Source organism: Euprymna scolopes, chromosome 22, assembly GCF_053919585.1.
Source record: "Euprymna scolopes isolate OS-2025 chromosome 22, ASM5391958v1, whole genome shotgun sequence".
In the NCBI taxonomy this organism is placed as follows: domain Eukaryota; kingdom Metazoa; phylum Mollusca; class Cephalopoda; order Sepiida; family Sepiolidae; genus Euprymna; species Euprymna scolopes.
The window spans coordinates 46,275,029-46,292,919 of NC_136503.1; the positions used below are offsets into that span (position 1 = coordinate 46,275,029).

The 17,891-nt window shown below is 33.8% G+C and overlaps 1 protein-coding gene across 1 annotated transcript in view; it reads right to left on the minus strand.

Annotated features, from left to right (window-relative positions):
* LOC145243402 (uncharacterized) overlaps positions 1 to 16,775 on the minus strand; it is a 116,048-nt gene extending 99,273 nt beyond the window's left edge. The window contains exon 1 of the mRNA XM_080106252.1: positions 16,214 to 16,775. The gene's annotated coding sequence lies outside the window, so the exon portion shown is untranslated. The remainder of the gene's footprint in view (positions 1 to 16,213) is intronic.
* Positions 16,776 to 17,891: the final 1,116 nt, after the last annotated feature.

Sequence of the window (17,891 nt, forward strand, 5' to 3'; positions counted from 1 at the left end):
GGAATGAAAGAGAAAATACACATGAAAATTGCTGTTTAATTGTGAGTCCCAATCATAAATTAATTATCTCTCCATACTAGCAAATATATGCTTCTTCCGGTTGCATATTTTTGCTAGCTTTGGAGGATATCATGGTAAACGAAGATATTACATGGACTCCTGAAGGAGGTAATAAACAAGAGAATTATATCATGACGATGGGATAGGTAGTACTCTGCCCCCAAATAGAGGAGGTAATACCTGGTGGGATCACTCCCTAAAAAGGAGAAGGTAATGCCGAGAGATGATTTCATGACAATAAAACAATGCATTATCCTCTACCACCAAAGAAGATTGTAATACCTGGGAGGATGGTCTTATGATAACCGATACTACACTACCCAACCCCCATTAAAAGATAATGTACTAACAGATTAAATCATTCAAGTTACTGGTTAGTATTTGCAGTTTATTTGGGTTAGTTTCCGCATTCTAGGATTTTCCTTAGGATTTCAGATGTTTTTATTATTGCCATCTGCTGCATCTTCCTGATTCCAATTTCTCCCATTCTTCTTTTCAAAGTTTTTTCAGGATTGTTCCATTCCTAATGCTTCTATTATTATTGGTGTTATCTTGACTTTCTTCATATTCATTTTACTTCTCTTACTAGTTCTGTATATTTGTCTCACTTCTTTTTCCTTGATAGCCACCCTGTGGTCTACTGGGACGGCGAAATCTATGATTTAGCAGGATCTTTCCTTCTTGTTAATTATTATGATATCTGGTTTCTTTGCTGGGATGGATTTATTTAGTTTGTACCTCCATGCCCCAGAGGATTTTATGATTTTCATTTTCAAGTACTGCTACTGGTTTGTGTCTGTATCACTTGTCTAAGTGTTCAAGATGCAATTGTTTGCTTTGTTCCCACTGTACTAGCTTCCTCATTTGGTCATGTCTGTTCTTATATTGTTTTTTGAGATTATTATTATTTTATATCTTTATTTTTATAAAATTCTTCGGGTTTGTATTACTGTACACAGATTTGAAAAAGTTGTCAAAAAACAAATATATAACAAATAAATGTTATCAAAGGCAAGATAAGTTACTTTTCTACTAAAATGGATATATTTTTCGTGTTTTTATTCAATGTAACATGTTTATTCAGCTCGAAAACCATACAGTGTTTACCGATGTATTGGAACATTCAAGATGGCGTCTTATTCTCTCTTTAACATGGTAAGTGTGGGAAAAGATGTTATAAATAAAAAACCGGATAAAATACTGTTAAAAACTCGCTCAATATATGTTACCGTGACATAGGTTGACATATTCGGCGGGTTTTTAATAGTATTTTGTATAGTTTTTTATTTATAACACCTTTTTCCATACTTACGGTGTTAAAGAGGGTGTGAGACGCCATCTTGAATTTTCGAATACATCGGTAAACACTGTTTTTCGAGCTGAATAAATATGTTACATTGAATAAAAAGACAAAAATATATCCAGTTTGGCAGAAAAGTAACTTAACTTGCCTTTGATAACATTTATTTGTTATATATTTGTTTTTTTGACAACTTTTTCGAATCTATGTGTACAGTAATACAAACCCAATTCTTCATTATTTCTTTTTATTTTCGGCTTCATACTATTATAGTCTATATTTTCATGGAATTTTCTTTTCATACTTACCCTTATAAATTACTTCCATTTTTTTTTTTTTTAATAATTTCTAATCAGCAATTTCTCTTTTCCACTTTTTGTTTTGGTGGTCATTTGTATTTTTGTCTAAAAGCTGGTGATTATTTTACATTAAATTTATATGATCGGCTAAAATATAAATTAATGATTTAATTTAATGAAAGGAAATATTAAGACTATCAATTAAAAAAAAACATAAAAGAACCCATTTCATCGATTAATTTTATGTATTAAAAAAAAGATTTGTTAAATAAGTAATCGTTTAAATCAAACAATAGATTTCTCTACGGTTTTGGTTGACTGCTCACCCCCCCCCCTCCCTAGTTTTAAGTAGAGGCTAACCTGATTAAATTTTATTTCAATCACCTGAATTACTTACAGTGAAAGAAATTTTATTTCAATTACAGTGAAAAATGCAATATGGAGAATTTATATTTTGTGTGAAGAGCGAGATCTTTTATATGTTTGAAAAACTTATTTTAATAAAATGTAACCAATGCACAGCGTTTCTGAAGAAATTTTTTATTTCTAAGAAATCCTTCTAGATTGAGGTAATTTTTATATTGTTTAAAGAACAGAATTTTATAGAAATTATATTGAAAACTACTGTTTGTTTTTAATCAGTTTTCTTTGAAAATTATATTGAAAACTACTGTTTGTTTTTAATCAGTTTTCTTTGAAAAAAAAAAAAAAATACTCTTGAAATAATTAAAAAAAAAAATTAAAAAAAAACAAAAAAAAAAAACAAACTTTATAACATAGCCAATACATAATATTCCTGAAAAAATTTTATTATTTTTCTTAAATCATACTAAACAGAAGCAATTTTTATTTTGGTTAAAAAATGGAATTTTCGACAAGTAATAGTGAAAATAATTTTTAAATAATTTTCTTTGGAAACTAATTTGTTTTAATTCTAGTTTTTTTTCATATGTACAACATAAAAGAAATCAAGGTTTTTTTCTTATGTGTTAAAACTTCATGTTAAATAGTTTATATAAAAAAATATCGTTCTAATAATGTATCCAATACAAAACATTCCTGAATCAATGGATTTTTGTTTTCACCTACGAATTCCTTGTAGACGGAGACAAGTTTGAACATCAAAAATGTACTCGTGCCTGAAAGCAATTATTGACATTTATCTGTTCATTAACGCATAATTTACTAAACCAAATTGTTTACAGAATGTCTAAGCAACAAGCATTGAGAATGAATGATATTCGATTAATCTATGAAAGACAGCAATTACATTTAAAAGCTATCGTATTATGTAAACAATATTAAGAACTTACAAAATAAATTTAGGTGATTTAACTAGAATTCCCTTCTATTAAGAAAGGACCTAGTGTTTCAGGTAGCGGTCAGAGGAGATAAATAGTAGCAAGTAAAATGACAACTACTTTCTCATTGGAAGGTTTATTTAGGAGAGTCCTGTAACATGGGGATAATATCAAATAACGAAAGATGAATAAATGAATGATAATTTATGGAACCCACATGAAAGCTTATGTTAACTGAATTGCAGAACAGATTAGTATATGAAGGTTTTTGTTACTAGCCTACTCGCTTTTAATACGGATGGAAAAAAAAAAAAACAAACAAAAAAAAAAAATCAACTTTATTATATAGATTTCCCACCAGTAATATATCTCCACATTGATAACACCAGATGAATACTGCTAGTAAAAAAGTAAATGAAATGTATTTTGATAGCATCTATCATATGAAGTTATGTCAAATTTTTACAGTCAGACCCAAATAGCATTTAAACTGATAAATCAATTTGGTTCTAACTATCCAATTTTAATTTGTTATTGCTATAACATATATAGATGAGTGCTTATATGAGCCCCTCTTCTTAGCTTGTTCCTCAGATCCAAGGATCACTGGAAAGGTTGTCCTTGGCAGCATGCCTTCTGGCGACTGTGCAGACTGATGCTAGACATGCACGTTCTGTGTCATCCAGGGAATGAGAATCCTTGGGAAGAGGGGCCCTAACGTAATGTACATAACATGCGGTCGCAGCCAAGATTGAACTCACTACACAAGTTTGTGAATGTAATTCAAATCTTGTCCATAGCTAAATACTTGAGGGCTATCAAGGGTATTTTTTATTGCGATGCCATCACTAGATGGGTTGCCTACCATGGCTTAAGAGAATCCCATCTACCCTTGAGAGAAGGATAGACCATGCCAGTTTCCCAACCTGGTATTTTACCTTGCGATACATACAGCGCCTCGCCTTCCCAAATGGTCACTCATCTGGTACTGGCCAGGCTCAACATTGCTTAACTTCAGTGATCTGTCGAGAACCGGTGTGTCAACGTGATTGTGGGGCCCTGGGCAGATAACACTTTCCTCCTAGGTTTGTCCTCTGCAGCCTTATGTCGATCCTGAAAGCAACAGTTCCTAGCTTTGACAAAGCCCTCCAACTGTCCTCGTCTTTCTTTCGGATGTCAACTGTGCACAGTTGTTGCCTCAGCTGGTCCTTGTAGTGCTTATGAAAAGCGCCTCTGTCCCATTTTCCCTGGTACCATACCTGCACCATAGATCACGACTTTGGTCAGTCTCATGTTCTCCCACATATATCCCGCCCAGATGATATATTTTTAAATCATCACTAAAAGTTTTTTTTTTGTTTCTTTTTAAATTAGTAAGGGGGAATAATTCATATTTAAAATGAATATCATAGCCATCTGCATTAAGTTTAAAAATGGACAAACATGTTAGAAGATCTCTGAAAGTCTATAATTAATTTTTTTTTTTTTTTTTAATAGAAATCATGTTTTGGTGTTATACAAGAAACGCTGTAATGGTGACCAGGTTTTTCCAGATAAACATTCATTTTGGCGTTCCACAGGTATATGAAAACCGGTTATAAGAGCAGTTTTAATTTTTTTTTTTTTTTTCCTCAGTGTATAAAGGATCACTTCAGAGTTCTTTATTGTGGCTGTCTCAGAAATCAGCCGAGTCTTTAATGGGGTTAGCATCACTAATCATGACAGACTTATAATCGTCAGTTCCCAAATCTTCAATACAAACCAACTTACGAACTTGTCAAACATATCACCCCAACTCCTATAGATTGATAAGTACTCAGCATTTTTCTTCTGCAACCGATTCTGTATCTCCAAATTTTTATTCTCTTTCAATAATACACCATGTTACTAGATTCCGGTTGGCCTTGAGCAGGCTGTATTGAAGAATTCAGGACACAGCAGCAGCCACCTGCCACCCTTATCTCTTTTGGTAGACTTGATCTTAGATTAACCAATGTCACATTGTCGGTTTACATCTGTACAAGTCGAGATCTGCTTGAAAATATTCTAAACAAAGCATCTGAATCTCCTCTTAATCAAATGATCTATGACCTTTCCACCCTCGGAGATGGACTGGTCTCATTATTCCAGAGCAGACTGAAGTCAGGATGAAGAGTTAAATCACTAAGAACGTCTCGCAGCCAAAACCGTCTGGTTTGCCTTCAAATTGCAAGTGCACCACACAGTTGTGCATGGTTAACAACCTATCATTGGCTATTGGGAACCTAATTGATGATGATTGCAGAGATTCGCCATCGCTCTGCACACAGGCTCTAGAGTGTGCAGCACCAACAGGTGTCATGATGGTCATATGATTAAAATATATGAACTCTACAGCCTTTCAAGTCGTAGGTGCTCCGCCAGATTTCCTAAGCACAGGCTCTCAATAATATTGTCTGATGGACCCTAGACATCACTGGATATCCATCAATCCTCAAGCCAGTTAACCTTAACATGAGGAATTGCAAGTGGCCTGATGACCCGACAATGCAAGCCATTTATATTATGGGATGCAACTCATGTCGATACTTTTGTGCCCTCATCATCGACAGAATCAGCAATAAACCCTGGAAATGCAGCTGTGGCAATAGAGAACCGCAAGCAATCAATATATGCTGGCTCTAGACAGATTTGCATTTCAATAGATTGCCATGGAGACAAGTGGAGCAATAGGCCCCATCACATGCAATTTTCTCAATCTGGGACTGTTAATGACACGCCACACCATGGACAAACATGAATTGGCTTTATGAGTACTTCTCCATTGCCACTATTCATGGAAACACCTTGAGCCTTTCAGCCTGCCAAGCCAGCAGAGAATTGAAAACTTTCTAATCTTTGCATGTTGATAACTCTCCTCCCTAATTTCTTCCACGTTTCACCTTCTTTCACTACTTAAGGTTTTTTTTTTTTTTTTTTACATAAACGGTGCTTAATATGCAGAATCCACCACTCCACCCATAAAAAAATAATATTTTAAATAAAGAAAAAAATCTATGATATACGTACTAGAGATGGAAAGAAAATATCCTACATGAAAAATAAAAAATAAAATTTTTTTTTAAAAATCAACCTAATCAAAAAAAAAATTTTAAAAAAACAAATAAAAATAAAGGAAAATCTTTATGATGTACGTACCAGGCATGGAACGAAAATCTCATTCCGAAGAGCATGTAAACTGACCAAATAGTTTTTTTCGTATATAGAAAATGAATTTCTTTTACGATTTTATGGCTGCTTTTTATTGATTGTTCGAATTGAGTTGTCTCCCTTTAAAAGATGGTGGATCAAAACAAACTCATAAAATTTGTTTTTAATTAAAGAAAAAAAAAATTTACATGATTTTTGGAATATGACATTTTTGTTTAGTGATAGGTACGTCCATCATAAGGATTTTTTTGTATTTTTGTTTTCTATTTATACTGAATTCTGAAAAAGTACCTTATTTTAAATAAACTCAAATTTTATGGGTGAACTGAACTACCGGCTACGATCTTGAGATGTCATCTTGAAAACCGTCTGAATGAACAAGGATGATAACTCTAAATAATTTAAGCTTGCGAGGTTTTATAAAAAGCATTCTTAACATTAGGGGAAGGCGCGTTAAAAAAAAAAAAAAAGAAAAGACCTCTTTCATTAAAAATTAATGGTTTTCATTTTGCGTTGTGCAGACTGCAGACATAACTCTCCTGAGTAATGTCTTCACAACGTAAAGAGTTAACAAACTACCCTTAACCCAAGTTTGAGAATGGCTTTCTCAATTTGCTTTAGAACGTTAAACTGCACAAGTAGCAAAATAATTTATTCATTAAATAATTTACATGACTGAAATGGGAATTAATCCGTTATTTTTTTTTCTCCTCAATATCATTTATATACCATGACAATGATTGGTACCAGAATTGTTTTGTCACATGAAAATACTTTAACTGTGAAAACCTACACTGCCAAAATTTACAATCCAATATAAGAACCCAGGATGACCTGTTTTTATTCATATCATTTATTTACTTATTCATTGAGAGGAAGGGGGGAGGTGACAATCTCTTAATCTTTGTTACTATTATACATACCCCCCCCCTGCTTTTTTTTTTTTTTTTTCTCTTTCTCTTTCCATTTAATCGGGTTAACCCAAATTTAAAGTCAATGGCTTTCTTTTGTTAGATGACAACTTGATATCCACAAATACAATTGCTCTTTTTCTTTCTGAATTTAAAAATTAACCCACTGGTGCATGCTTCCTTCATTTGATCTTAAGCCATTTTTCTGTGCTCTTTTAGCTCTTTACAGGAAAGGGATTGGTGTACTGGGATGCCCTAACCGTGGCAAGACCTACGGGTGGCATATTTCTTAACCATCAACAGACCCCCCCCCCTCCTAGTTACACATTTTAATTTTTTTTTTTTTTTTTGTTCAACTCTTATTCACCCCAAATAAAGCATAATGCCACTTGGAGGTAAGCGGCTCCTATTTTGAACCACATCTACATACACAGTAAGGAGTTGAGCAGTAAGATGTTTGCTCACATTACATTTAAACTTCTGCATGACAGTACAGTCAGGAAAGCAGGATACAGAAGGGAATTCCAAAGTCTAGCAGTTTGAAGAAAGAAACTATTAAAGTAGAAGATTTTCCGACATCTAGGGATCTTTATAGTGTAGGGGTGGAACTTTACTGCTTTTTAGGTTAGTCAGGAGTATTTACATCAAGGGGGCACAAGTGCTAAGAGTTTGTCAGAACATTTCATTGAAATACTTGTAAAATGCACACAGGAATGCAACATTGCAGTGATAGGACAGGAGTTGGAGTTTGGTTGACAGTGCGGGGCCTATTAGGTTAGAAACTCTTTTCTGGGCCCCGTCTAATAAAGAGAGATTAGTGGTAGATGCATCAGACGTGGTAACAATACTACATGCATGGGCAAATGGTAGGTTTTTAGAGATACAAGATATTCTCAAATGCAAGTAATTTTCTAGCATGGAAGAGAGAGCCCGCTTTCTTTACAATAATCCTGGCAATGTTCTTAATGTATTTGTTTAAATTCATGTTGCCTGTAAATGTTAAGTTAGAGAGTTTGAGCAAAGAATTTTCAGGTAGCATTCATGGCAATTAGTGATTGAGAAGGTTTATAATTATTAAAAGGAAAGAAGCTTTGTCTTGGTCAGCATTGAATGTTACCATTCATTTACGTCCCTATTCCACTACAGACTGGAGGTTTTTCTCCAAAGTTTCAACCATTGCCTTAGATATTTGTTCATTTGTTTTCCCCTCATGTCTGTTATGGAGTGTAGAACCATCAACAAATATATCCATCTCATAGACAATTTTCATCAGGGAAGTCGTTTATGAATATGATGGATAATAAAGGTTCAAGGACAGACCTCTCTGGCACACCTACATTTATATCATGCTATTTTGATGTGTGACCATTGAGGAAAACCTGGATTTTTCTCTTGTCTAAGAAGAATCTGATTATATTAAGTATTCGCTCAGTTAAACTGTCAAAAGTCTTAGATATATCAAGGACTACTCCTCTAGCTTTCCTTGCCTCATCCAGTGCATGGTATATATGTTCAGAGATTACAGTAGAAGGAGCTTGCCTAAATCCATACTGTCGGTTTAGTATCCATGAGGTGATGGACTAGTGCTCAATTAATTAAGGATAAAGATTTTAGTGAAGAGAGTCAGTTCTTTCAGTATTCTTGAATGCTGGTACTACAGAAACAATTTTCCAGCAGTTAGGAAAGTAAGACTTGGTAAGGCATTTAGAATTTGGAGACAACTGGGACAACCTCAGCAGATGTGTTTTTTTTTTTTGTTTTTTTAATGATATCACAAACATGAGAAGGGGTGATTATCAAAATCATCAAGTGTGGCTTCTGTCCGCAAAGGAAAATTTTGGTTTGTTTGGTCTTATGTGGAGTTGGATGTAAACCACTGGACAAGCAGATTAGCTTTCTCACTTGCCGCACAAACAACCTTATGTTTGTTATATAATGGAGGAATTGTTGATTGCTCATTATTTACCACACAGTTATGAATTTTCCAGAAATCGCGAGTTCCTAATTTCTGTGACTCAATGAGTTTTCTGATAATTTCGGTATGCCTACTCTTGGTTGTAGTTATTTCACTGACAATTATTCTAGCTTCTATAGACTTTTGTCTATTTGAACTTTACTGTTGGCGGTTAAATCTGCAGAATGCATGCAGCCTTTGAGCAATGGCAGCTGCACAGTTAGAATTGAACCATTAAGGAGAGTGGGGTTTGTTATAAGACTTCCGTGTGGGAACATGTGCTTCAACTGCAGTTTTGAACCATTCAGTAGCCTCACTTGCACACTGTTCTGAAGGAAGAGAAAAGATACTACTCCGTGGGACATCTTTGATGTGATCCCAGATGGCTTCCCAGTCAACTTTCTTAAAATACCTTGTCATTTTGAGTAAAGGCTTTTCAACTTGCAGTCAAGAATTTAGGGCAACGTTCACCATCACAAGGTGATCAGTGTTCAACAAGAGTGGGCTATGAGCATCTGTCACACAATTCTCAGAGTCTGTGGTCAGAAATAGGTTTAATAGTGTGAGTTGACGATATGGGAGGTGGCTAGCGAACATGACAGTGTATCAAGGAATGGAATATAGAAAACTGTGTGTTGCTAACAGTTGTGTCTGTAACTGGAGAAACCAAACCAATTACTGTGGTGGATATTAAATACACCAAATACATATACTTGGACACTAGTATCTAGAGAGAGTGCTGTATCTATGCTTTCAGAGACATGATTGATTAGAGTACAGGCTCGGGTCTGTTTTGAAAATCAAGATAATTAAAAAATGTAATAATATGGTATACAGGCATAACACCAAAGTTCTGCCACTTACTCCAAAGAAGTTGGCAATGTACATTGAAAATCAGTCCCCCACTGTATTATGTTTCAACTTGACATACAACCATTTTCTTCATGCTTTCGAATATATAGGCATATCCGAACAAAAAAAAAAAAAAATTGGAGGGGGGGGATATCCTATCCTGGATCCATTTCTGATTTTCAACATACACTGACTGCAAAACACTCTTAGAAGAAAATGGCAAAACTCGGGTCGATGTCTTTACATCCAAAGTATTGTAAAATCTCCAAATATTAAGCACTGGTAGACGTAATAATACACAACAGTTTTAATTTTTTTTTAATATTCAAAGCAAACAATTTTAACCATCAGATCTATGGGAAGAGAAGAGTGAATAATTAGCCGCAATAATTTCGCTGGCGTGTTTAATTAAAAAAAAAATGAATTATAGTTACAAAATTTTTCTTCAATTTTGCTATATTTATTCTAGCAAGTTAAAGGTAAAATTAAAAATATCAAGATGGTTCAATGTTGAAAGTTATTAAAAATAACAAAAACATGTGCTCTAACACTGACCCTAAGTCCGGGTGGCAATACGAATAACAAATATCTCACTTGTCTGCTTTGTTTTTTGTCTGTCAGCCATTTTGTTTGAGACCGTTCAACTTTTAGGGCTCCTTAACGCTAGCTCACATTCGCCGTGACTTCATAAATGAAATAAGTAAACTTAAAATAATGATTTAAATTATTATTTTTTAGTTTTAACGAACAAACGAGAATCACCAATTCCCTATAATGTTTATAGTGTGTTTTAGTATGTAGTATAATTTTCGAGATTGGAGATGCTTATTCCGAAAGCCGTTCTTAACATGGGGAGATTGGGGGTTTTACACTACGCTGGGTTAGGTCGTAAAAAAAAAAAAAAAAAAAAAAAACACACACACACACACGTTAAAATTATAATATGTTACCGTGACATAGGTTGACATATATTCGGCGGGTTTTTAATAGTATTTTGTCTAGATTTTTATTTATAACACCTTTTCCTAAACTTACCGAGTTAAAGAGGGAGTGAGGCGCCATCTTGAATTTTCCAATACATAGGTAAACACTGTTTTTCGAGCTGAATAAACATGTGACATTGAATAAAAATACGAAAAATATGTCCAGTTAGGTAGAAAAGTAACTTATCTTGCCTTTGATAACATTTATTTGTTATATATTTGTTTTTTTTGACAACTTTTTTGAATCTATGTGTATAGTAATACAAACCCTTAGAATTTATTTTTTTGGAGGTAAATGTGCATTTTACAGATCGTACTGTAATAACATTTAGACAGTCATTCTTAACATGGCAAGAGGGGGGGGGCTTTTTTTTTTTTTACATAGGCATCACCATATTATCAAGGCCAAGAGGCCACTCAAGGATAAGGGTTAAAGAGTGTACAGTAGAAATTGGACAATATAGTAATCATTAGTAATGAAAATTTGGTAAATTTGATAACTTATATGGAACGGCTCATCAAGAACTTATTTACATTGGACTTGAAGACAACCATATTGTAGTCAGCCGGAAAGCAGGAAAACGGAAGACAATTCCACAGGCGTGCAGTTCTAAGAAAGAAGCTTTGTTCATGGAATCTACGTTTAGGTTTAGGCACAGATAAAGAGTGGGGGGAATTATTGATAGTGTTTACAGCTAGACAAGTGTTTCTTGTGAAAGTTTGGCGAGGGGGGACCATAGATTGAAGCTCAGTCGAACACTTTCCATGAAAATAACGATACATCAGAGACAAACTCGCAACATCTCTTCTGTGAGATAGAGGTTGCAAGGAAGAGAAAAGGACATCTCCTACGAGGCTACGAAGTCTATTTTGAACTCTATCAAGGCAGGACAAGTCCTTTCTAGCAGCTCCTGCCCAGATGTGGCAACAGTATTCCATCCTTGGACGTACCTGGCTCTTATATAGATAGAGAATAGCATCAGCAGTGAGATATCTACAGGATCGATAGAAAGATCCCACCATTTTTCCAGTGGCCTTGGCAACAGATTTGATGTACGTGTTCCATTTAAGATCAGGAGTAATGGTCAAGCCAAGAAGCTTGTCAAAACTTGAGGCCTCCTGAAGACGAGAGCCATTCATTTCAATTGATGCCAGATGTGGATCAGAATATTGATGATGTAAAGAGAGAAGCTTGGTTTTAGATGCATTAAAAGTAACCAGCCACTCCTTACTCCATTGTACTACGTGCTCAAGATCAGAGGAGAGAGAATTGGAGAGAACTTGGTCGTTTACTGTCTTAGATGTGCTACCATAAATGGTAGTGTCGTCAGCATAAATGTCTACAAATGATGTAAGGATGTGATTTGGAAGATCATTAATGTAGATCAGGAAAAGAGTTGGGCCCAGGATGGACCCCTGAGGGACACCGGCATTAATACTGTGAGCTTCTGATTTTTGCCCCTCAACTACTACTCTTATGAACCTATCAGAAAGAAATGATTTAATAATTGAGAAGACATTTCCAGCAATACCATAGCTAGAGATCTTATGAAATAAACCTTTATGCCATACCCTATCAAAGGCCTTAGATATGTCAAGAGCAATTGCCCTAGAAAGCTTGCCTCCGTCGAGAGATTTGCTAATCCTATGAGATATAACTGTAAGGACATCTGCTGTAGATCTAGCAGAACGGAAACCATATTGAGTGTCACTAAGAAGGTTATTTTTGTTGAGATGGTTGATTACTTCTGTATTTAACACAGATTCCAGCAACTTACTCATGACGCACAGGAGACTTATTGGCCTGTACTGAGAGGGGGATGAGCGATCACCTGAATTCTTAAATACAGGGCATACTGATGAAATTTTCCAGGGAGATGGGAAACTATTCTCCTTAAGACAACGTTTAAACAGTTTTGTAAGTATGGGCGCTAGTTCAGGTTGAAGTTTTTTGAGTACTATAATTGGAATACCGTCAGGGCCAGTTGCTTTACTGGAATCAAGGTTTTTGATTAGCTTGGCAACATCACGTACAGATATACGTATATCACATAGCATGTTTTCTGATACAGGAGGAAATATTGGGGGTTGGCGGCCTTGATCGCAAAGGGTAGAATTAGCTGCAAAGTTCTTGACAAAGAGTTTGGCTTTGTCTGATGCTGACGAGATTACCTCAGGTCCATTGATAATAGTTGGGATGGAGCACACGCTTCTGTTTAGGATTCTGTTTGCTATTTGCCAAAACTGGTGGGAACCAAGCCGCTGTTAACTAAACTTTCACTTAACAATTTAATAAACAAAGGATACCGTAAAACTTTAAAAAAAGGACGGTCCGTGAACAGCACAAGTACCTCTTAATAATTGAAGAAGCTAATACAAAAATCATGTTCTTAAGAATATGATTTTTGTATTAGCGCAAATTTTGATTTCAACCCGTCATTTTAAATAATCAAATCGAAACGAATTTTATTTTGGTCGATTTTTCGTTTGCAATTTTTATTATCTCAAGAGTCATATATTATATTATATGAATATATCTTTTTAATATTGGAAACCTGTTATATAAAAAAATCGGTTTAAACTTCATATCGCGTAATATTTGAATTTAATATAATTTAAAGCTTTTAAAAAATAATTATTTTTTAGAATTGTTTTTTGTTGTAATTCAAATAATTGTTACCGAGAAAAAAAAAATTGTTCATTTTATTTTAACATAATATTAACGATCTTATGTCCAATTTTATTTACAACTTTGAGGTAATTGAAAAAAAATTATGGGATTTTATTAATATATTTACATATAAATATAACTATTTATTTATTTGATCTTTCCAGCTTTAAAAAAATGTTGAAATTTTTATCGACCTACATTTATTTTTTTCAGTTTTCGTAACATGAAACGGGGGGGGGGGGGTAGAACATCTAAAAAAAAAAAAAAAAAAAATCCTCTAATATATTTAACGAAACCTACTTTTAATATGCAAGTTTATTTAATAATGAATAAATATAAAAAATTTCAGGTAAATATGACTTATTTGATTTTTGCTAGATTTTTAAAACATAGGTGTGTCAACGGCTTAAAACACGTTACTACATAGGAACGTTGTTTTAATGCGTCGATAATGTAAACACGATTTTTGTCAGCTGTAAAAAATTTTTAAAAAGTATTAGCAGTTTATTTGAAGCTTCTTTAATTAAATGGTAAAAAAAAGTTATGATAATTATAAATTAATTACAGTTACATCGTGTTACATTCAGGGGGTGGGGACTATGGCGCGCGTTGGAGGTACCTAAAGAACAAACATTAAAATTTCGAAAAATCCAAATGCTAAAAAAGTAAATATTTAAAAAGGGGAAGTAGTCCCTATTTAAAGTTAAAACTATATCCCCTCAAGAATGACCATAAAATGCATTTTCAGTCGATATTTATTAGTTTCTCAATTTTCCGGGCACCCTGTTCCGAATCAAAATCAATCATGTCAGGTAGGCAAAAGACCCCCCCCCTCAACTATTAACAAGATTAACTTGTTTACGAAGAAACGAAAATGCATTATATATAGGAAAGGGGTACTAGTGCACTAGTGCAGAGCAGTGAGCAGTGATCCGATCTGGACGTAAATAATAACGTTATTATTTAAAAAGGCATTCTTAACATGGGGAGGGGAAGATGTTTTGTACCTATTCTATACTTCAGCCTTACAATTGAATAAAAAAAAACATAAAACTTTAATTAAACTTGGAAATACGATTTTAAAAAAATAGCGCGCTCTGCACTGCAAAGGATTTTTAGAATTATTTTTATTTATTTATTTATTTTTTTTTTTTGCAACAAATAGATTAATAAAAAAAAAAAAATGTCGCTGGAAACAAGAAAACGTTGCGGACACACGAAGTTGTCACACGATTTCATTAATATAAATATTATGTTGTAATGCTGTTTGCTGTTCTAGGTGTTCGTACTTGAATCAAAGACAAACTAAAATTAAGAAGTCATTAATTATTCATAGACTAATAAATTGGGTCGGTTGAGGTTTGCAGGTGATCGTGTCGTGTCGGTACTTTGTTTCGGAGTCACATTTTTTTTTTTTTTTTAACAAGATTAGATCTGGGCAAATTATTTCGGTTCAGGGGGAAATATGCACAATTAAAATAAATCATTAGTCAGAAAGTTAAAAAAAAAAAAAAAAAAAAAAAAAAAAAAAAAAAAGATTAAATTTGAAGATTCAGCTTTACCCCCCCCCCCCCCAATGATATTCTAATTTTTTAGATTACGTGTGAGGTTTACTGAACACGCCGGAAAACTTTGAGAAATAAAAAAAAAAAAGTAAAATTTAGAGTGCGTGCGTGGGGGTGCAGTTTAGAATGACCCACTTCCTTTTCAAGCTATTCTAACTTTTTAGGACTGTTAGCCAACCACTCACCCTCAGTCCGACTGGCAAGGAGGGAAAAATCACACGTAATCAAATGCACAAAATTTACCTCCCATAGCAAAAAAAAAATTAACGGTACTAAACGACGCTAAATGAGTTTAAGTGAAATTTATATGTGAAAAAGTTCCTCACTCAAGTCTTTTCAGATTGAAAAGATAGAATCGCCTAAAAAAGTAGAATTATTATTGTTGTTGTGGCGGTAATTTAGCAGAGTGTTAATCTACAAACATACTTTTTTCTTCTTGTATTTTATTTTAGCATAAATTTACGTTACTAAACACCTAATATACACAAAAAACGACCATGTCCGATCATTATTAGTTTATTAAATGGTTTCATTAATAGACTAATGTAATTCCATTTAACGGTTGGGTATGTTTTTAGCGTCCAAAATTCTCTTTACAGAAAGACCTCATTTCTATACGATTAGCAATTTTAAAACTTGCACCAAGACAAATATTCATAAAGATTTAATTTGATAGCAAACTTAATGATTAAGAGAACTTAATAGTTCGTTTTTTTGTTTGTTTTTTGATAATATTTAATTAAAGAAGAACAATATTTGGTAAATGTTTCGTTTAAATAGGAGAGTACAAAAATGGACTCACAGGAAAGGATAATATATTCAAATTTAAAACTTGGTATTAACAAAAGGAATAGGGAATCAATATTAAATTTAATCCTTTCGATCTGTTACATCTTAAATTGTGGTTTTAAAACTTATAAATCGAATAATCGTATATTAGAATGACGGGTTTTGAAATTAGAATTTGGGACGCCGAAAACGTACACAAACGAATCGAACGACAAGTTCGACGTTTAAAACAAACCCACCTTTTTTCACCGGGTTAAAATTGTATTCTCGATGTTGTGAAGTAGAATAGTTAAAAAATAAATAAAATACCATCTTTTAAATAAATAAACAGTTACTTACCTTTTTTGTTTTGTAATAATTAGACAAAGGTCTAAGTTAATTATTAGCTAACGTCTAAAAACCATCACACAGAGCGGCACTCACTGGTTTATATTGCTGGTTTTGATTATTTACTTGAAAACAAGCAAAGCTTTTAGTTCTGTTTGCGTTCAAAATCTTTAGAATGACGAAATGTAAATAATAGACATCCGAATCAGAAAGAAAGGCGAGACCAATGGTCAAAAACGTAAATCCATCTGCCGCCGACAAAATAAAAAAGAACATAAAAAAAGGCTTGTTTGTTGCGGACTATATAGGAAAACAAAAATATATATCTATATCGTTGATTTCTCGAGCGAAGTCGCTGTTACCAATAATGCTGTACTATATACCACGATTGGATAAGTATACAATGACTACTAACTCGTACTTCTACGTAATGCTAAATATAATAGAACAAACAAAGAAAGGACCAAATAATAATAAGAAACTAGTAAGAAGAAATTAATCCAATTCGACTAATCCATCTTAGATGATGAAAGGGAGACAACTGCGTTTTATTCCCCCCCCCCCAATCAACATTAACCTGATCTCAAATTAGCATAACATTTTTTTTATGTATATATTTGCATTACCTACTAGCCACCATCCTCGAGTCTCTGTACAAGGGTTTGTCAAGATAACCTGACATGATGATACTTCGTCCTGACCAAATATTAAAAATAACACAGTATTCGAAGACAAAATAATATCCCCTGAATACGTTTATACTCTGGCTCGATGTTTATCTCCCCCCCCCTACACACGCGATGGGATGATATGACACAAGGGTCAAAAAAATGGAATTTGAAAAGCTAGCATCGTAGAGGGAGAGCACTCTGGCCTGCAAAAAATGCCTAAGCAGTTCTGTCAACATTTCCTAGTAGGGGCGCTTCAGGCGATTAGTAATAACTAATCCCATCTGAAAGGAAGAAAGAATGCAACATCTGAGAGAGTGGACCTCCTAGAACTGTATAGGATACAAACCATGCTTAAAACATCAGCGAACAAGCCATCTCAATACAGGCCTAGAATTTATTGGCTTTGGGGGCCGAGAGAAAACCCTGAATATACACTGACTCATACAAGGAGTGGTGCACCTTCTCCTCATGATGTTACCTCAAGTAACAGTTCCAAACCAAACCGATTCTTGTCCTGGAATCTGGTAAGAGACCAAAAGAAAAATATGCCATAGCATAGTTAACTGATCATTTGGGAGAGAAGGAAATTTGTGGCATTGTTCCTAGCCTTGGTAGAGGCAATTTTGGATGATGATAGCATTTTTAGGTATTGCTAAGAACCACGCCAAATTTAATATATTGAGTATAAAAATTATATTTCAGCAAAAGAAGAAAATAGAAGATATATATAAACATGCATAATAAAATGGAAATAAGTGAAACATTGACACGATAGAAGAATCACCAGTTTGTAAGTGCTAACTAAAACATAAAGTTTTGTAAATGCAAAAATTAAAAAAAATAAATAAATTTTATAACAAAACATTTTTATACAAGAGATAAGAATATAAATATCACTTTCAATCAGAAAAAATGTTAATTTATGCAAACTTGCGTTTGGATAAAGAAAGTTGAGGAAATAGTCAAAATGTTCATCGTGTGAATAATATGGGAGTGTAAGTAGTATATATGTGAGTATT